Source organism: Cydia splendana, chromosome 25 (assembly GCF_910591565.1).
Source record: "Cydia splendana chromosome 25, ilCydSple1.2, whole genome shotgun sequence".
Classification (NCBI taxonomy): domain Eukaryota; kingdom Metazoa; phylum Arthropoda; class Insecta; order Lepidoptera; family Tortricidae; genus Cydia; species Cydia splendana.
Genome location: NC_085984.1, coordinates 6,964,794 through 6,984,485, shown reverse-complemented (window position 1 = coordinate 6,984,485; position 19,692 = coordinate 6,964,794).

Genomic DNA, 19,692 nt, shown 5'->3' with positions numbered 1-19,692 from the left:
TACGCAAAAAACGGCAAAAAAATTACGTTTGTTGTATGGGAGCCCCACCTAAATATTTATTATATTCCGTTTTTAGTATTTGTTGTTATAGCGGCAACAGAAATACGTCATCTGTGAAAACTTCAACTGCTTAGCTATCACGGTTCATGAGATACCATGCCTGGTGACAGACAGACAGATGGACAGACGGACAGCGGAGTCTTAGTAATAGGATTCCGTGTTTACCCTTTGGGTACGAAACCCTAAAATATAGTTAACTCTGTAAGTTATAACCAGACACCTGTACGGTTACCATCAGTTTGTCACTGACATAAACGCCGTCGAGAACGTAGTTTACTTTCTATACATCTCGCTCGCACTCGCATATTAGTGCAAACGGGATGTATAGAAAGTAGATTACGTTCTCGACGGCGTTTATGTCAGTGACAAACTGATGGTAACCGTACTGAACTATAGTCTGTATCTTTAGGTATTTAAAAATTAAAGTAAACAAACAATTTGTACATTTACGGGTAGTTACAACATTTATTGGTTAACCAACCAAATACAAAACCGCCTGGATCACTCACTAAACGACCTGACTTTAACCTACATTATTTGATCATGTAATGTTTTCATCTACCCTCAACTGGTTTAAGGAGCCATGTGAGGGTAGATTTTGTTTACTTTTATTTAAATACCTAAAGATACAGAGTATAGTACCAGTGCATAGTGCGAGCGGCCGCTGCATAAATCGATACGTCATCGAACAAAAGAAAATGTATCCAGGTCACATTCTGTGGCCTTCATGCCTTTATAAAGTAAGTGGGTAATAGAAAATGTAGTACAGATTCAATGGTGGGAGGTGATTCGCATTTTGTATAGCTAAAAGCGTGATCCGACCGATGTCAAAAATTGTTTTGGACTATTGTTTCTTTGTTTGAATGGATAAACCATTTTAATCCTACTTTCACCCCACCCGGGGGGGGGGGGGGGGGGGGGGGGGTGTATCTGGTTGCTGCTGTTTGGAGCTGGGGTTTGGAGAGCCCTGTTCTAGAGCGCTATTAATTGACTAAGCCCCACGGTAAGCTCAAGAAGGCTTGTGTTATGGGACCGATCGACAAAATACGGGACAAAAACGGGACCAGTAAAAATACGGGACGTGATACTTAAATACGGTGACAGTCCCGTATATACGAGACGTATGGCAACCCTACCTATAGACAAAGAAATGATAGTAATGTTTTATAATGTGTTTGCATGTATGTATATATAATTTTTTGACTACTTTTAACACAAAGATAGAATATGCGACACAAACCTATCCACATAAAAGAATGCCGTAGTAGACTAAAAAAAAACAAATTAACATGTTTTTACAAATAAAATGTATTACAATGGCCGACCCGCGATAATTTAGGGTTCAGTGCGCCGACCCCTGGCAGGAAACGAGGCTATAGGTAATCTTATTTAAATCTAGCACAGGTTACTGTTTTGACTAAAGTTTGTCTTATCATTGACGACCGGTCTGGCCTAGTGGGTAGTGACCCTGCCTGCGAAGAGGATGTTCCTGGGTTCGAATCCCAGTAAGGGCATTTATTTGTGTGATGAACACTAGTATTTGTTCCTGAGTCATGGGTGTTTTCTATGTATATAAGTATGTATTTGTATATAGTCGCCTAGCACCCATAGTACAAGCTTTGCTTAGTTTGGGGCTAGGTTGATCTGTGTAAGATGTCCCCAATATTTATTTATTTATTATTTATTTATCAACTTGGTAACATATAAATAAAAATTCTGTCTATTCGCACACGAGTAGATAAATCCTACTAATATAGATATTCATGTAAAAGTTAGTATGTTTGTTCTTTCATCACACAAATGCCTGAACGAACTCCAATCGTTATACTAAATATTGCAAAATGGGACTCAAAAGTGGGTCGAAGGGATAGAAAAAAGCATTTTCCAATTGTTTCCACTTACTTTTAATAACCTACATAAACAAATGTCTGTGAGCTGTAGACTACTACGCCATTTTGAAATATTCCAAAAACTGAATCTACAAACAATATATGCGCACGAATTTCACGAGAATCGGTTGAAAAATGCGATCTGTAGACGATCCGGACGTACATAATAATTCTTGCCCAAGCTGAAATAGAGACCTTTGCTTTCGCTCGATCAGCTAAATTTATGAGCAGTTTCGTGTATTCTTCTGGGTGGGAATATACTTTTGCAATTTTTTTGAGAAAAGAGCCGTGATTTCTACTAGATTGTCTATGTCTATGAAAGTGTGAACGAAGTACATAAAATCGATGGTTTGCATAGATAAATGTTGGCTACCTTGAAATATGAATACGCCAACGCCATTTTTAATCACATTAACTACGGGGCTAATTAATTAACTTGAACGAACGTGAACAAATAAACTTCTATTAAAGCTGTTAATTATTCTCGTAAATAGCTATTTAAATAGCCATTGTCTGACTCACTGAAATGTCAAGATAGTAAAACAAAAGTGAATTTAGTGTTTCGTATCTAGAGTTAGACCAAGATAAGTCTGCAACGATTTTGATAGCACCCGCATTGCAAGTATTATTTTACTTATATTTTACGTCAAACTGCTATGAAATTATGTATGACGTTATAAATAACATGCACTGCGTGTGCTATCAAAATCGTTGCAGACTTATCTTGGTCGAACTCTAACATAGTCAATGAACACACTTAAATATCAGTGCAATTAGTACCTAATAAATACTCTTTGAGTAGGGAGTTTATTTAAATGCTCTGGTATCCTGATCATGAACATTATATTTAAAAAAACATTAGCCACAAAACTTAAGGTGCAAACTTTAAAGTCCGAGAGCCAAATGAAGAACGTGTTACCCATTTAATTTCAAAAAATCGGCCCTAATTTTTTTAACGTTTATAACTTATACGTTCAGCTTAATTGAATTTAAATCCACTGAATGTAACGCGTTCAAAACCTCACATGCAGGTTACCGATCCTTTAAAAGCCATTTATTTTGTTATTTTAGGAATACCGTCTAACACACAAGTGTATTTGTATAACCCATTTAAAGGTATTTAACCGTCTATTTGCGTCCCGCTGCGCTTATCTCCCCCCTCCCCCCTTCTAAATATAACACAATGGCTGCCGTTTCGCGAGTAAGTGGGAATTTCACTTCCGTGTTAATAAACGTTGCAAATTTCTCGTTATGTTAGCTTTTGATGTTATCATGGATTTAACGGGATGTGACGATGAATATGTGTTAATAGGTACGGTACGAGTATGTATGTTAAATTCATACAAAATACAGAAAAAAATAACAACAAAAAGGTTACTAAATACAATAAGAACAACGAAACAAAAAAATTTGTTGAAAAGTCTGTGAGGTTTTGTGCCTGCTAGATATAACTCGTTAAGTAATAAGTATGTATTATTTATGTAAAATTTACATGTAAAATATTAAAATGTACATAAGGTGAACTTAATACCTTATAGCATTATCTAATATTCAACCCATTTTACGTAGCACCTGATCTTTCCTCCAACATCTCATTTTAAAGGTTAGTAGGTCACGGGGTCAAGAACAAAACCCTATAAATGATGTAATTCTGAAGTCTCCAAATTAAAATTTGATTGAAATGTAAATGAAGGAGGCTTTCATTTTATCTATCCGATTTCAATGACAGAACCTTTTGATGGAATTAATAAATTTATCAGAACATGAAAACACTTCAAACGACTTTGTTGAAGAGTTCTTTTAAATATTATTCACACAAAAATCACAAGATCAATGAAAATAGGTCCTTTTGTATGTTTCCTTTGTTACTTACTTTGGTATACTTATAGTATATTGGTAGGTATATTTGTTGTGACCCGCGCATTGTCGGGTTGAGTTTACAGTAGACCCCGATAATTTTTTTAAACACGAGACCTTCATTTTAGAAAATTTGCAACAGATTCGTATCTGTTAAAGATAACACCATATTAAACTTTATTGCACATACAAAAAGTACAACAGGCGGACTTAATGCTGCTATAGGCATTCTCTACCAGTCAACCATAGGGCGAAACAGAAAAGCGTCCATGTGGGTGAAAAAAAAAGTAACTTTTGAACGAAGTAAAATATCTACATTCCACCTATCCCTATCCAATTTCTTTGTTCATGGTGTATTGCGTCTGACATTTTGTGTATTGCGTCTCACGTTTTGACAAAGAAACGCCCTTAGGTACAACCAGAAGGTTTCGCTAAGTGTGACTTGTGATCAAAATGCACTCATTTCGATCCAATCAAATCAAACCAAATTGAGTTAAATTTTTTAAACATGCAGATACGTCTGCGAGCGATATTCCAAATTTTATATTAAAGGAAAAAATGGAAAAAATTACGCTTCCGGCAGGACTTGAACCCGCAACCTCCGCAATCCGTGCGTTAGCTCTAACCAATTGAGCTACGGAAGCCTACCAGAATCTCGCGAATCTTTTCAAGCGGGTTCAACTCCTGCCGGAAGCGTAATTTTTCCATTTTTTCCTTTAATATAAAAGTTGAGTTCAAATAAACATCTCGCTTACCTACTTGTGCTGTCAACTGTTTCCTCTTCCCACGTAACCATTGAACCTGAATTCCTCAAGACAGAACAAAGAGTTCGGCAGGGCGCGGCCGGCCGTGACACGCTGCACCCCGGTCGACCCAGTTCCGTGACCTACTTCTGGGGCCGAATGCAACCCGCCCCAGTTCACTCTGCGGTCGGGATGGCTCGTGAATTTTGTAGCGGGCCAAATATGCTTGCATGTTAATTTTTAAACACTCGAAGAGAGTTTTTACAATCTTTTATTTAACTTTGCCCTGTTAAGTTTGTATGTCAGTGTGGGTCAAATCATTGAAGCTAAATTTGACCCTCTTCCCGAATTCCGATTCAGCTGAAATTTTGCATACCCACATATGTAAATCGGATGACAATGCAATATTATGATGACATTGAGCTAATCTGATAATGAAGACAGGAGGTGGCCATGGGAATACTGTGATAAAACAACGCGAACTAATTGTGATTGGGTTTGTTAGAATTCTACAGTCAGCGATAAAAGCTTGTACCAAAAAGGTTTCTTTTTGCCAAAACTTATTTTAAATACCGCTACCGCTTTTACACTCGAAAACCGTGAATTAAAAATGCAACACCAACAGAGATGAGTTGGAAGAGAATCAACTGAATTTCAAAGGGTTCCCATTACAAAATCACCCGTCATCTAAGTTTAGCTTCACAACATGTCTGGTCCACTAATACACGCGAGTGTACCCTAATTTGGCAGTTCCATCGTGTTGCCACGGCCGTGACGACTGAAATAGACTGCGCAGCTCTTCGCATCTTCCTGAGCGCATATATCATAACAACCAGTATAGTTACTTAAAGTACTTTCCTTAGGGAAGTAGGTCGCCGCCTGCAAGAAAGGGGCCTTGACCCGCGCTCCGGGTTTTTCCTGGTGCAAAGGCTGTCCATCATCGCAATTCAGCGCGGTAACGCAGCGAGTGTGATGGGCACCTTTGCGCCGGGGGTAGCGCGGGGAGGCCTCTTTCAGTAGTTTTTATATTCCTTGTTTAGTTTTAGATATATTTAGGGTTCTTAGTTTTAATTCAGTTTTATTCATAGATATATTTAGTTCATAGGTTATTTAACTGTCTTTTTATTGTTTTATTCGTATATAAATAAAATATCTATTACTGTTACTTAAAAACTACACTGGACTCTTTCGTGTAAAAGACTCAAGTCTTTGATGACCTTTAAGCGTTGTCAGTCCTAACTTTAGCCTGACAAAATCCCTGGTTCACTAATACACGTGAGTGTGCCCTAATGTGGCAGTTCCATCGTGCTGCCACGGCCGTGACGACTGAAATAGACTGCGCAGCTCTTTGCATCTTCCTGAGCGCATCTGTCATGTAAGCCACCGGCCACTATTGTGAACTACAACTACTTCTACATGGGATGATGATGATGATTGATTAAAGCAGTCCTATGTCCTTTCTCGGGTCTCAAACTATTTTCATATCAAATTTCATGTAAATCATAATTAACTGCAGTGATTGCATTGCACATACACAAGGGACTTATATAATTTAGTACAAGGTTTCAAGCTCAAGCGTTAGATGACGTGAACCGTGAACAGTGATGTCAGTAGGGAGATGGTTTGTTTATGAAACGTGTATTAGATGCTGGCAAAGTTGTAGAGTTCCAATCCAGTCTGGGTGGATTTCAGATATTCGGATATTCAGGTTTCGTCAGTATAACGTCTGTGGGGATTCCTCTACCTGCCTATCCACATTCTCAAAGCTCGCTCTAAACTTACTACAAATTAGTTTTTATCTATGTATGGAATGAGAACTCTAAGCGTAATAGATACTCATTTCTCTATGAAAATTCGAGTTCGGACTTTGGACTTTAGATGAATTTGTAAATGTACGTCCATCTATCACGTGTGATTTAAACTCTAAGCGCATGACGTCAGCCCGTTGAAGCATGAAGCCCTTGCATATGCATATGCATAAATTCCGGCATGTACCTATGCGTGCATGACAATTCGGCGTTAATGTTTAGCATGCTAACACATCGTGTGTGACTTCCTGATTCGACAAAAGTATAATTATAGTCTATTTAACTATGTATTTATCGTATTCAGCGATACGATGAATAGCAGAATTTTGGAATTTAGTGTGCATTTTAAGCATGCTTTGCATTTTTAAGTATGACTTAAAAGAGGATACGCCGACTTATTTTAGTAAATGAACCCCCTAAATTTAATAAATAATAAATACATAAGTAACAAATGTTAATAAATAGGTATTATGTTGGTAAAATGGACCTAGCCCAAATTCAAAGTCGTATGTATTTGTCAAAATACATACGCTATAAGTAACTAAAAGTAATTGTCTCTGAGATATGTATAAATATTTTAACTTTACCTCGAGTGTTGGTATAAGTCTAAGAAAAAAAAATTCATACCCCGCACTAAGAGCAGAAAATGGCTTAGAGTCAGACCGTGAAAAATCTGCAGCGATTTTGATAGCCCACGCAGTGCAAGTGTCATTTTAAACGTCAAACTTCTATGAAATTATGATGTTTAAATAACACTTACACTGCGTGGGCTATCAAATCCGCTGCAGACTTTTCTTGGTGCGACTCTAATTAACTTACTTTAGTTTCCTTTGTTTTTTTTCACCACACTTTAGCACGAACAATAAACACGTAACCGTAATCGAAGACACCCACGCTATAACTTTCTTTTCTTTAGGACTGTCCTGTTGTATGGCTATACAAGCACTAAACTAAATAACCAATAATGTAGTGAAAATATTTCTTACATTTTAAGACCTTATCCATTAATTGGAGGTTCATTAAGTAATTACATCTGTTAAACTATTACAAACACACCGTATAAGGCTGCGTTTCCACCAGAGATGTGCGAGGATGCGTTACTGCCGCGCTAAGCATTCTAGCTGTAACTCATTTTGAAATTTCTTAAATTGTAGAACATAATATCGTACCTACTTGTACAAAGGAGTCTTAGTAATAGGGTCCCGTTTTTACCCTTTGGGTACGGAACCCTAAAACACTTTTGCTTGTGGACAGTATAGTCGAGTTCAACGTTTAAATGGCTCTTTAATTTTGGGTTCTGCCCCATTAACTAATTACTCCACATCATTTCTTAATTACTCGTACACGACACACGTACTTGAATTAACGTGGTTTTTGTTGTGATGTTTAGCTTTGTGTTGTACCTACAATGTTCTAGTAGTAATGATTGAAAATCATAATGTAATTATTGTCAGATACAATACATTATGACTTAAAACTTTATGGGATACAATAGAGACCCGGTTAAAAATAGTTAGTTGTGCCATCCACGAACGCGCCCCACTTTTCTTCCTCGCCTATTTATTTATTTATTTTATTGAAAAAAGGTAAGCATTTGACCACAATCTCACGTGAATGCAGTCTATAGTCTGTATCTTTAGGTATTTAAATAAAAGTAAACAAACAAGTTGTAAATTTTCGGGTAGTTATAACATTTATTGGTTAACCAACCAAATACAAAACCGCCTGGATCTGTCACTCAACGACCTGACTTTAACCTACATTATTTTGATCGTGTAATATTTTAATCTACCCTCAACTGGCTTAAGGAGCCATTTGAGGGTAGATTTCGTTTACTTTTATTTAAATATCTAAAGATACAGACTATAGGATGGTACATGCTTACCTATACTACAAATGTGCAACCATGGTGCAACCTTTTAGCAGTGTACTAGTTCTGTATATTTATACACATGAATTAGCTATGTGTGCTAATTTTTGTAATGATTTAATTAAAAGCGAGATTGTTTTCAACCAGTTGTTCGAATAAGTACCATTCACAATACGTTTTATTGACCTAACTAGCTCATAGTCGTAACCTAGAGCATGTATATAATTTAGTTCCGCTATGGAACACGCATGCGCGTCCCGTAAGCGTTCAATCTTGCGTTAAAAATACAAGGTGCACAAGAATAACCCGTACAGATGTGTGCATAATTGTTTTCCATCGTATTTTCTCTGAAACTTTCGCATTTGTCCTGCTACTTCACATCGGTATTTTTTGTACCCAGACTCACTGAAATAGCAAGACACTTTCGTACATTTCCGTGAAAATACGAATACAACAACAACATAAGCATTATACGGTCGGCGCTCGCACTATATCCTTGGTAACCGTCATCGGAAATGAATACAGGTATTGGCAGAGATCCAATCAGCGTATTGGAGGTTTAAAACGTACTTGGTATATTGTAAGACGTATATAAAGGGCTTGTGCACAAATCAAGCGGAGTTCGATGGGTGGGGGGTCACGAACACGACAGATCACGTTGCGGGAGGGGGGTATAAGGAGACCTCACGTGTATTTTTCTACAGTGAACGAAACTAAGAAAAAATACCTACCACATGAGTAGATACTTTTTCTCGGTTTCGTTAAACATACCTAAATGATACTTCACTCCGCACTTCAAAATAGCGAGTCTATTTTACTTTTGGAGCGCGTGGCCTTGACCGGTGGCTGGAAAAATTTCCAAAACCAAAAACAAGGTAGCCAAAAACCTCACCAAATATTACCAAGGGGAAGGGGGATCAAAAAGTAGTCGAAAACACCTCGCGTGATTTGTGCACAACCCCAAAGGAGTTTATGGACCGGCCATAACAGCCGTAAGTGGTTGGAAAATCTATTTCAACCAGAGCCTCTACCATCAGTTTTAACATTGACATAACGCTCACGTCTACGTAATTTACTTTCTGTACATCTCGCTTGCACTATTGCTCGCATATGCGAGTACGAGCGAGATGCATAGAAAGTAAGTTACGTAGACGTGAGCGTATATGTCAATGTCAAAACTGATGGTAGACGTACTGTACGGTTATCTATCACGGTTCGTGAGATACAGCCTGGTGACAGACAGACGGACGGACGGACGGACGGCCGGACGGACGGACGGACAGCGAAGTCTTAGTAATAGGGTCCCGTTTTACCCTTTGGGTACGGAACCCTAAAAATGACCCATCAATTTATATGGAAATATTAGTTTCCACTACGTCACGCAAGTGAAAATAGTTTCATACTAAAACGTGACGTAAAGGAACGGACATTTTAGGACATATTTTTTTAAAGGACTTAATGCTACTAGCATTAAATCATAATTTAACTATAAATTTGTATCATGGGCGTTTAGTACTTACTACTTAGGGGCTATTCATAAATTACGTCATTTCAAATTAGGGGGGGGGGGGTCTGGACATCGGATGACGGTAGCATGAAGTAGGAGGAAATGGGGTCATTTGAAGCATGATTTTTGGATGATTATAGGGGGGGGGGTCCAAAATCGTCAAAAATCGATGACGTAATTTATGGACAGTCCCTTATACTTATTCAATGTTTTAGGATTTGGAATACGCTTTAGTCCATATAAATTTAAAAATTAAATAAAATATTATTAGACGAAGTTAGAAATTGTCAATGTGTTTTAATAGTTAGGGAGGCGAATAGGGGAATTTTCGGCAATACTCGAGCGTGGCAGTTTAAGATATGAGAGATACCTTAGACCTAATAGAACAACCTTGTAAAGTATTTAGCTCTATATGTAGTGACGCGCGCCTAGGATAGACGATCAGATTAGTAAAAAAAAATGGATAGTCTGAAATACTCGAGCGCCTCAGATTAAGATATTGGGGGTTGATTTTAGTGTTTAAAGACTAAATTTAACTAATCTGACGATAAGTCCTTGACGCCGCCGAGTTATAGGGTCGCGAACTTGTAAAAAAAAAACGTTAATCCGGCATTCTCGAGCGCGATTTTTTTATTTTTTATTTTGAAGAATATAATCTAAAACTTACTAAAAATACAAAATCTGCCGGTTTCCGCATGACCGGAAGTGTGGAGGAGCCATTTCGTCTTCCTAAGAACGCGTTGCGGCATATAAGTCGCGAACGATACATTTTACAAAAAAAAAGTTTAAATAAACAAAAAAGGTAATTTTATTGTCATTCTTAAATTCCCCGTTTTATCAAGGAGAAAGAAAGGAAAAAAAAGAAACCAAAAAACCTTTTTCGGTCAGATTAAGAGAACCCACCAACATTTTTGTCAGATTAAAAAAATATGTTTTCAGGATACCGAGATAAACCTCCCCTATGAAAATCTGACGCGCTCGAGTATTTAAAAAAAACTTTTTTTTTTGCATTTTCAAAAATTCATCGTAACTTATCGTCACGCCGAAATCGTCAGTTTTTTTAAAGGAAGCTTCCTTGGGGCCTACTTAACACCCCTTCCGAAAATCTGACGCGCTCGAGTAAATTTTTTTTTTTTGCATTTTTGACTACTTTATATGCCTACCCCCACCACGCAAACCGGCAGATTAGTATACCGTTGTTATCAGAGGCACTCGGGGCATACGTAGTATGAATATCTGACGCGCTCGAGAATGCCCAAGTAACTGTTTTTTTTAACATTTTTGAAAAACCGTACACGCCAAACCCACCGCTAAAATGGTTTTTGCCATACGAGCTTTTCTTTTCGAAATTATTTTATCTTTCGATTTTGATAGGTCTCGACGGCGCCGTTGAATTACGCCATTTAGCTACCTCGCCTCCCTAACTATAAATACTTTCTGTCTAATTTAATAGCAACTAGTTAAGTCATTTAAAATCCTATTTAAACATAAACAAAAACGAGGTTAATTTCTTTTTCACTTCTCATGCTCAAAAAGTGCACCTTTATGTCGTGCGTAGACGACATAAAATCGCATTTTATGCTCTAGCTCTAGAGCATAAAATGCGATTCTCAACAGCCAAACAGTTAAAACATATTGCACAATTTTACTGATCAATAAAATTGTGTAGATGACAAAACTTGTTATATTATTTTATTTTTGCTACAATTTATTAGAAATCCGTATTTTCTGTCATTAAATATAGTAAATCACATAAAATAGGAGTCGATTATCGTTCAAAAATGCTGCAAAGAAAACCAAGAGTCTGAAACTCTGATCACATGTTGAAAATTTAAAAAATGTTCTTTCGCTTTACGACAATTTCGTGGTGTAAATTGCCGTGAAAAATATAATTATTCTCCTCGCAATCGAAGTGAAAAGGGCATAAATGTCCATTTTTACCCTCGTCTACTATTCTGGTCTTCGCTTCGCTCAGACCAAAAAATTGCCTCGGGTAAGAATCGGTCACTTTATGCCCTTGTTGTATACAATCTACTATTTTAACAAGATTTTAACATAACAAAGACGAACTGTGTCAAACCTCCAAGTACCAGGAGATAATAAATCTAAATCAGTTTAATTTCAACACGTGCTAAGAGTACTTAATATCCCTATATCCGTCTTTTTCTAACTCGGGCATTATCGGTATTGCGCACTCGCGTCATCACGCGCTAGTTGTCTGACCAAAGATTAGACGAAATTTAGTTTACAGTATATGCAGATCGGTCAGTTCTGTCACATATTTTTTTATTGACAAAATGACAAGTATTATTTTGTTGTAATGACAGACATTTACAAATTAAAAAGCCATGTTTTTCCATCAACCTAACTGACGGGAAGACTTAGCAATAAAAGTATGATAAATTGTAATCGTTAGATAACGTAGATATTTATAAATAACAGCTGTCGTCATATACATTTTGTTAAATGAAGCAGATGGCTTTGGTTGGGTAAAATGCAATTTGTATTATATATCTACCGTTTTTTTACGAATTAATTACAGTAACTAGGACGAGTTCATAACATATGTAATAAAAATAAGGTCCTCGTTCAAATGACCGAGAGGCGAGAATTTAGATTTGATTATTAAAAAACCGGCCAAGTGCGAGTCGGACTCGCGTTCCAAGGTGCAAATTGAGAGAAGTTCATTGCCGCGTTACAGCTGAGAATGGAAATCAGTCACATCATTTTATCACGAAAATTGACAGTGCCGCAGCAGTAATGTTGCAACAGAGTACCTAATGCTGTTGCAGTCGCCACCCGAATGTCACCTTTATCATAGCTTAGAAAGTAAAAGAAACGCGAGCGAAGCGAGCGCGGAAATTTTTCGATATAAAAACGCAATATGATAGACAGTTGTAAATTTTTACTTTTAGTATGGAAATCAGTCACATCATTTTATCACGGAAGTTGACAGTACTGCAGCAGTAACGTTGCAACAGAGTAATGTTGCTGCAGTCGCCACCCGAATGTCACCTTTATCATACCTTATAAAGTTATTGAAAACGCGAGCGAAGCGAGCGCGAAAATTTTTCGATATACAAACGCAATTTTACTTTTAGTCCCAACCAGGCGCGAATCCAGGATTTCATACAGAGAAGGGATGGGACAGTTTTCTATCAGCCTAGCTTCGCATAGGGCTCGATATTTCTTAGGCTTCGATATTCGAGGTTGTTTTCATGCATAAAATATGCAAGAAAGTAGAGCTTGGAATTGAATTGGCGAAGTGTGAGAAAGGCAGTAGGCCCAGCTGCGAAAGACGAAAGCTTGGATTTGGATCCACGCCCAAGTGTAATTAAGGCAGAAGGCCTCGCATAAGACCTAACGCCGAACCGCAAAAGAGTGGGTTGAAATCGAATCTGTGCATGTAACCACGACTCTTCTACTGCTACCGATTGTTTCCCAAAGAATTACGCGCCATTATTTTTGCAAATTAGCTTTTGGACAGCTAAAAAAAATCGTGTGGTAAAAACGATGTGTCTGTCCCTAATTTTAAAATTTGTTCACCTTTTTCAACCTGGCATTTTGGTGCCCCTCCTGAACGTGGTGCCCTAAGCACGTGCTTGTTTTGCTTATTGGTTACAAAGTCTTTATTAATTCAACCATTAAAGTCGACGAGTACAAAAAACTTTAAGCTAGCTCTCAATTTAACATTTTTTTTAAACATTATTTTTAATTTGACCTTACAATTACTCGTAAGTAGGTAAGACCGTTAAATATTTAAAATGATTATCTTATCAAAAAATTATCACCAATTACTCTAAGAAAACTACTACTCTAAGTAATCCGGCACTGTTAACAATGTATTTTTTATGTGAAACGTGAGTGAAATCTCTTTAAAAAATCCGTAGGGGTCGGATTAAAAACTGTAATTAAGTCCGACTCACGCTTGACTGTACATTTCTAATAGGTTTTTCCTGTCATCTATAGGTATAGACCTATTTTATGTATTTTTTTCAAAATTTTAGACCTAGTAGTTTCGGAGATAGGGGGGGGGGGGGGGGTCATTTTTTGCCTATTTTCTTGAAGTTTAAAATTCATTTGTTTACGTTACATGTCCGTATTCGGGTCACAAACTTACATATGTGTACCAAATTTCAACTTGATTGGTCCAGTAGTTCCGGAGAAAATCGGCTGTGACAGACAGACAGACAGACAGACAGACAGACAGACGCACGAGTGATCCTATAAGGGTTCCGTTTTTTCCTTTTGAGGTACGGAACCCTAAAAATAAACAGAACCCTGATAAGAATAAAAATTACAACCTTGTATATTTTATTTATTACATACTAACAATCAAAATTATAATAGGAACCTACGGGGAACGCAAACAGACGTGAAACTAAAAATGTTGACAATGTTGACATGCACGTTGCCGACTTTATATAAGCCTGTACACTCCTTTTTTGACGAATCCTATCTGTAGTCACTCGAAAAAATCTCGGCAGCCCATTCCACAGCAAAAGTATTCGAGGAAGGATTAATTACACAGCTCTGTATACGCCTAGTTAATGTAAAAACACTTATTTACATAATAGATATACACAGAGGTATTACAGTAACTGTAAAAATAAATAAATGAATAACTTGCTTAAATCTAAAATAAGCCCTTGGGGAATTGTACCAAGGATGCTGGCGGCATTTCCTCGCTGTATCGCAATGCTGATGCGTTGTGCGAGAAAGCCGCCAGCTCTTTGGTCACAAGCTCACAAGTTACGTCAACCAAGGTTCTTTTTTTATTTCGATTCCAACAGGTCGCAAACGTTGAACTACCATTGGTTCGCGTGTACATAAATGACCTATAAAATAAACACGATAAGATACGACCGCAAGGCCGGCGATATGTTATCGGTGCACCGTATCAGCTGTGAAAACAACGCAGACCGATTGGCACCGATACCGGGTATTTTGGTGCAAATTCCGGATCCTATTGACTTTGGTTTTGGCTATTGGGTTTTGAAAGCCTCTCTCGTATAGGTGAAGATTGAGCGGTTTGGAGAGCGTACTCGGGCTGTCCGGATGGTCGACGACCGGTTGGGCGTCCTAGGTATCGCTGGAGCGATGAGGTCTGAACGAGCTCGGTGCCGGCGAATGGACAGAAACGGCGCTAGGCAGAGAAACATGGCGTTCCTTAGTGTCAGAGGCCAAGATCCACTTCGGGTCGCTGCGCCACGGCAGTAAGTAAGTAAGTATTGACTTTGGTGATGGACCGAGCGAGCACGAAGCATCTGCCGTTTCAGCTTGGGCGAAAATGCCTTCGTGCTATGTAACAACGCAATATCGTAATGATACTTAAGGGCCACCCCACACTAGCGTCTTTTGAGCGTCGGCATCTAGTCAGCGCTATGGGGAAAGGCGTCGCTGCGCAGTTGCGCCAACGTTGCGTCGAGCAGCAGCCATAGAGTGGCCTAGACGCCGACGGGTGGCCCTAGAAGGCCCTAAGAGCCACACGAACTTAGCCACCGCCGTACAATCGAAGTTTCGTTCTTATTTTAAAACGACATGCTAAAATGACATGAAAATTGACATAAATATGCAAGTAACATATCTATCTATGTCTGATACAAGTTTTGGTTGCTAGAAACGACAAAGGAAATAAACAGGACAAAGATATATGTTTCGTAAATGTTAATGTCAAAGTGCATCTGGTAGAGATTTTTTGGCGGCGGGCTCGTGTGAATTTTTTTAAACCTGTAAAATGTCCTAATGACGCAAACTTCTTGTAACAAGACAAGATCGTACTTAATACTGATGAGGTAGCATTTGCACTCTAATGACTCCACTATTGAGCAAAACAAAGTGATTATGGTCACTCTTAAGATAAGATTATTAATACTTAATTAATTATAGTACCTATATTTCAAACTCGATAGATTGGTTCCTCGGCATTTGTTGTAATTATTTAATACTTTCGCGTTTTGAACACATATTAAATACCATTACCACCACCAGCCGCGAGGCCGCGACCACGACCAGTGAAACCTGTGTCGAAACGTCGGTAAATTAAGGTAACAAAATAAATTGGCGATAGACCCGGTTGGAAATGTGATTTAACATTTGTTGTAATGTTCTATTTTCGCACATCGGTCAGTGTCTGGTAATTTCTTATCTGTTTTGTTATCGTGTATTACCTACATGTTGTATGTGAGTTGTGAACCAATATCTCAGCCCGTCACGTAACGGAATCGCACATATCAAATCAAATGATTGAATTCAATGAACATACTTACGTAACATTCATCTTTGTTACACTCATTGTTAAACATAAGCTTGTCTCTTTCTCTTTCCGGGTGTGGGAACTCTTTAGATGTGTGTGACTCTTTAGACAAGTGCACATTTCTTGTTTGCCTACGTGCGACTAAGAGGAACTGTACAATTTGTACAAATTAAACGCTTCAATTTTGGAATGAAATGAAATGAATTAATTTATTAATAACAATACAATAGTTACATGTCAGATAGATACCATTTTTGGTATTATACATAATTTATACATAAAATTATTGAATACACGTTCGCAACACTGACTTATATTAGAATAGGTAGGTTAAAGAACTCTTCATAACTATAAAATAAGTGAGTCGCGAGCCTCATTTTTAATTTATTCTTAAAGCCCGCAGTGGTAGCTGGTTGGAACGCTTATAACCTATCTGAAGTTACAATATCATAGACTGAATCGTCCTTCCATATTATATAAGCGGAGCTCGGTTGATAATGTAATTAATGTAATATCATAAGATAATCATGCAATTTCCCACCTTATCTCTTGTACAAATCCAGGAAATTGTGTCTGCGGTAAAGCGCCGCAAATATAAGCTTTTCCTGTTATGTAATATCTACATACATACTTTGAGAATGGTTACCATAAATACAATTTGTTATTTTTACACTTTTATGTATTTCGTGGAGCGATAATTTTTTGGGGCTACGATAAGAAGGGTGTAAAAAAAGGATTTTTAAAGTTCTAGTTATCGACGTTCGACTCATGTTATTAATTATCTGAGAACAGGAAAAACCAATGCCCAGGGTTTATTCCATATTAAACCTTAATTGTCAGAATGACACAATTTTTTAAATTAATTGGAAAATATATAGTAAACACAATACATATTAAAAAAATATATTATGAAAGGTATTTCAACATATGAGGAAGACACAATCTATGTAGTAAAAAAGTCTCTAGTCCTCGATGTGAAGAAAATTGGTAATTTGTTCTTGTTATTTTTTTTCGTACTAGATTGAATAAATAAATACCAATTCATTGCATAGAGTCAGACCAAGAATAGTCTGCAGCGGATTTGATAGCCCACGCAGTGCAAGTGTTATTTTAAACGTCAAAATTCTATGAAATTATGACGTATAATGACACTTGCACTGCGTGGGCTATCAAATCCGCTGCAGACTTTTTTTGGTCCCACTCTAGACACCTATTTAGCAGTCATTAACCAATGTAAATATGCTAACATATGCATATATTGTGAAATTCCAGCAATATCAAACACAAACGTGTCAAATGGATGATAACCTCTTTTTTTAAATCGGTTAACAATACACGCGCAACAAAAGCACGTGCATATTTTACATAAATAATTAATGTAAACTAACCCGTTGACAGTGACAATATTTATATTACGCAGCAGTTTGTAAATACCACCAGGCCCCAATTTCACATCGGTGACAGGTGCGACGAATTGTAAAATCACTGTTGCTGACGTCACAGGCATCCATGGGCTACGATTACCACTTACCATCGGGCGGGCCGTACTCCTGTTTGCCACCATCATTGTATTATTTAAAAAAACTTTATTATATCGGATAAAAACAGATATTTCTCTTGCGAGGTTTCTGACAATTGTCAAAGATTTAGAAGAATTGTAGGTAATTCTTGACAGGTAATGAGTTATATGTCGGAATTTCGTGACAATTGTAGTGTTTCTTGTGACAATTGTCAGAAACCTCGCAGGAGAAATATCTGTTTTTATCCGATATAATAAAGTTTTTTTTAATAATACAATGATGGTGGCAAACAGGAATACGGCCCGCCCGATGGTAAGCGGTAACCGTAGCCCATGGATGCCTGTGACGTCAGCAACAGTGATTTTACAATTCGCCGCACCTGTCACGTTGGTGAAACAGGGGCCAGACTATTATGTCATCTAAACACGCGTGTTGCATACAAAAAGCATGTGGGCACTCTACGTATACTACGCTAATCAGAATCATCTGGGACGATAGCAACGTCGCAAAACCGTGTTAAACGAGCGGGACAGACAATCAGACATACCAGATCGCCCGCGAGCTAGAAAAGGATACACATTTGTTTGTCAACATTCCGTCATTTTAAATATAGAATCGTTTCCGCATATCAACGTGTTCTATGATAATATTTTTGTTTGGATTTGGAATCTTCGAATGTATGTAATGCGTTTCAAAACGTTTTTATTGCTATGTATATAGAGTTTAATTTTGAATGAGTTAAACGTTTTTCTAATAGAATAACTTTGCAAAACCGAACAAAGGGCAGTTGCCGAAGTGATTCATATTAACCGTTTTAGCTTCTATAAAATCAAAAATGGCCGTTCATCGATTTTGTTGCATGTCTTATATATGTACCTACTTAGTTATTTACATACAACCGATATTAACAGCAAAATGTATAACGACACAAATACCTGTGTACGATAGAGACTGGGTTAGTTATTTGTTTATTATTTGCGACATAATTTTGCTTAATATATTATAGTGGAAGATATTTGCTGTTAATATAGTATTTTATAAAACATGAACATGAGTATTAAATATGTATATATAGAGTTAGACCAAGAAAAGTCTGCAGCGATTTTGATAGCCCACGCAGTGCAAGTGTTATTTACACGTCATAATATCATAGAAGTTTGACGTTTAAAATAACACTTGCACTGCGTGGGCTATCAAAATCTCACTTTTCTTGGTCTAACTATATATACATTTTTATGAATGAAAATGACTTAAACGTCATCGTAAAAACAAGGGACTTCGGCCCTTTCAATCTAACTATAAAATACAAGATAAATTTAAACTGTTTAAAGTGAAGAGTTTCCGATTGTTTATTTTTAAAGTGGATAATTTTAAAGCGGTCATCGTCCCTTCACTCGTACTTTTACCCGACCCCCTGACAGAGTTATGTCAAAAGGTCAGTCACTCCGTTTTAACACATTCATTGCCACTAAAGGCTCCGTCACACAGGCGCGTTTTCCGGGCGGGGCGTGAGCGCGGCCAGGCCTGGCTCACTCCGCGATTTCGTCGCGTCGCAACAAGTAGCTACAAGTACATCCGTTCCACACCAATTTTGGTGGGTAGCCATAAGCCGCGAGTGGCGCTGTCGCCACCTAGCGGTCATATCTGTCCTGATCGAAACAGACGCGTTTTGTTAGACTGCAGTTAGAGAGTGAGTCTTCTGTACCTAGCTACCTAGTACTTTTCTATATTCTGTGGCGCGGCGTGAGCGTTTTATATGTAAAACGCCGCACGCAAAACGCGGCTGTGTGACGGAGCCTTAAGTGCTACGGGTTACGCTCGTAGCGCGTAGCCACGTCTTTGCCGTATGGAGCGCGTAGTCGCTACGAACAGTGTACCCGACAGTCGGGTTCTTGGCCCTGAATGTGTTAAGAGGAATGGGGACGGCCGCTTCTCCGTACAAACGTAGTCCTCATTTTCCGCTCTGGATATTGACATTATGGAAAATATTTTCACATAATTTGATGTAAGTATATTAACCATAGCTAAACATTAATACGTTTGACTTCTTTCGATTATTTGATTATTGTAAAAATCAGGAGCGAAAAACTGATTTCATACATTTTTTAATGCTCCTAACTTAATTAATTAATGCTCCTAAGAGTTAGGACCTAACTCTTATAATAATTAAAAATTCGAAAAA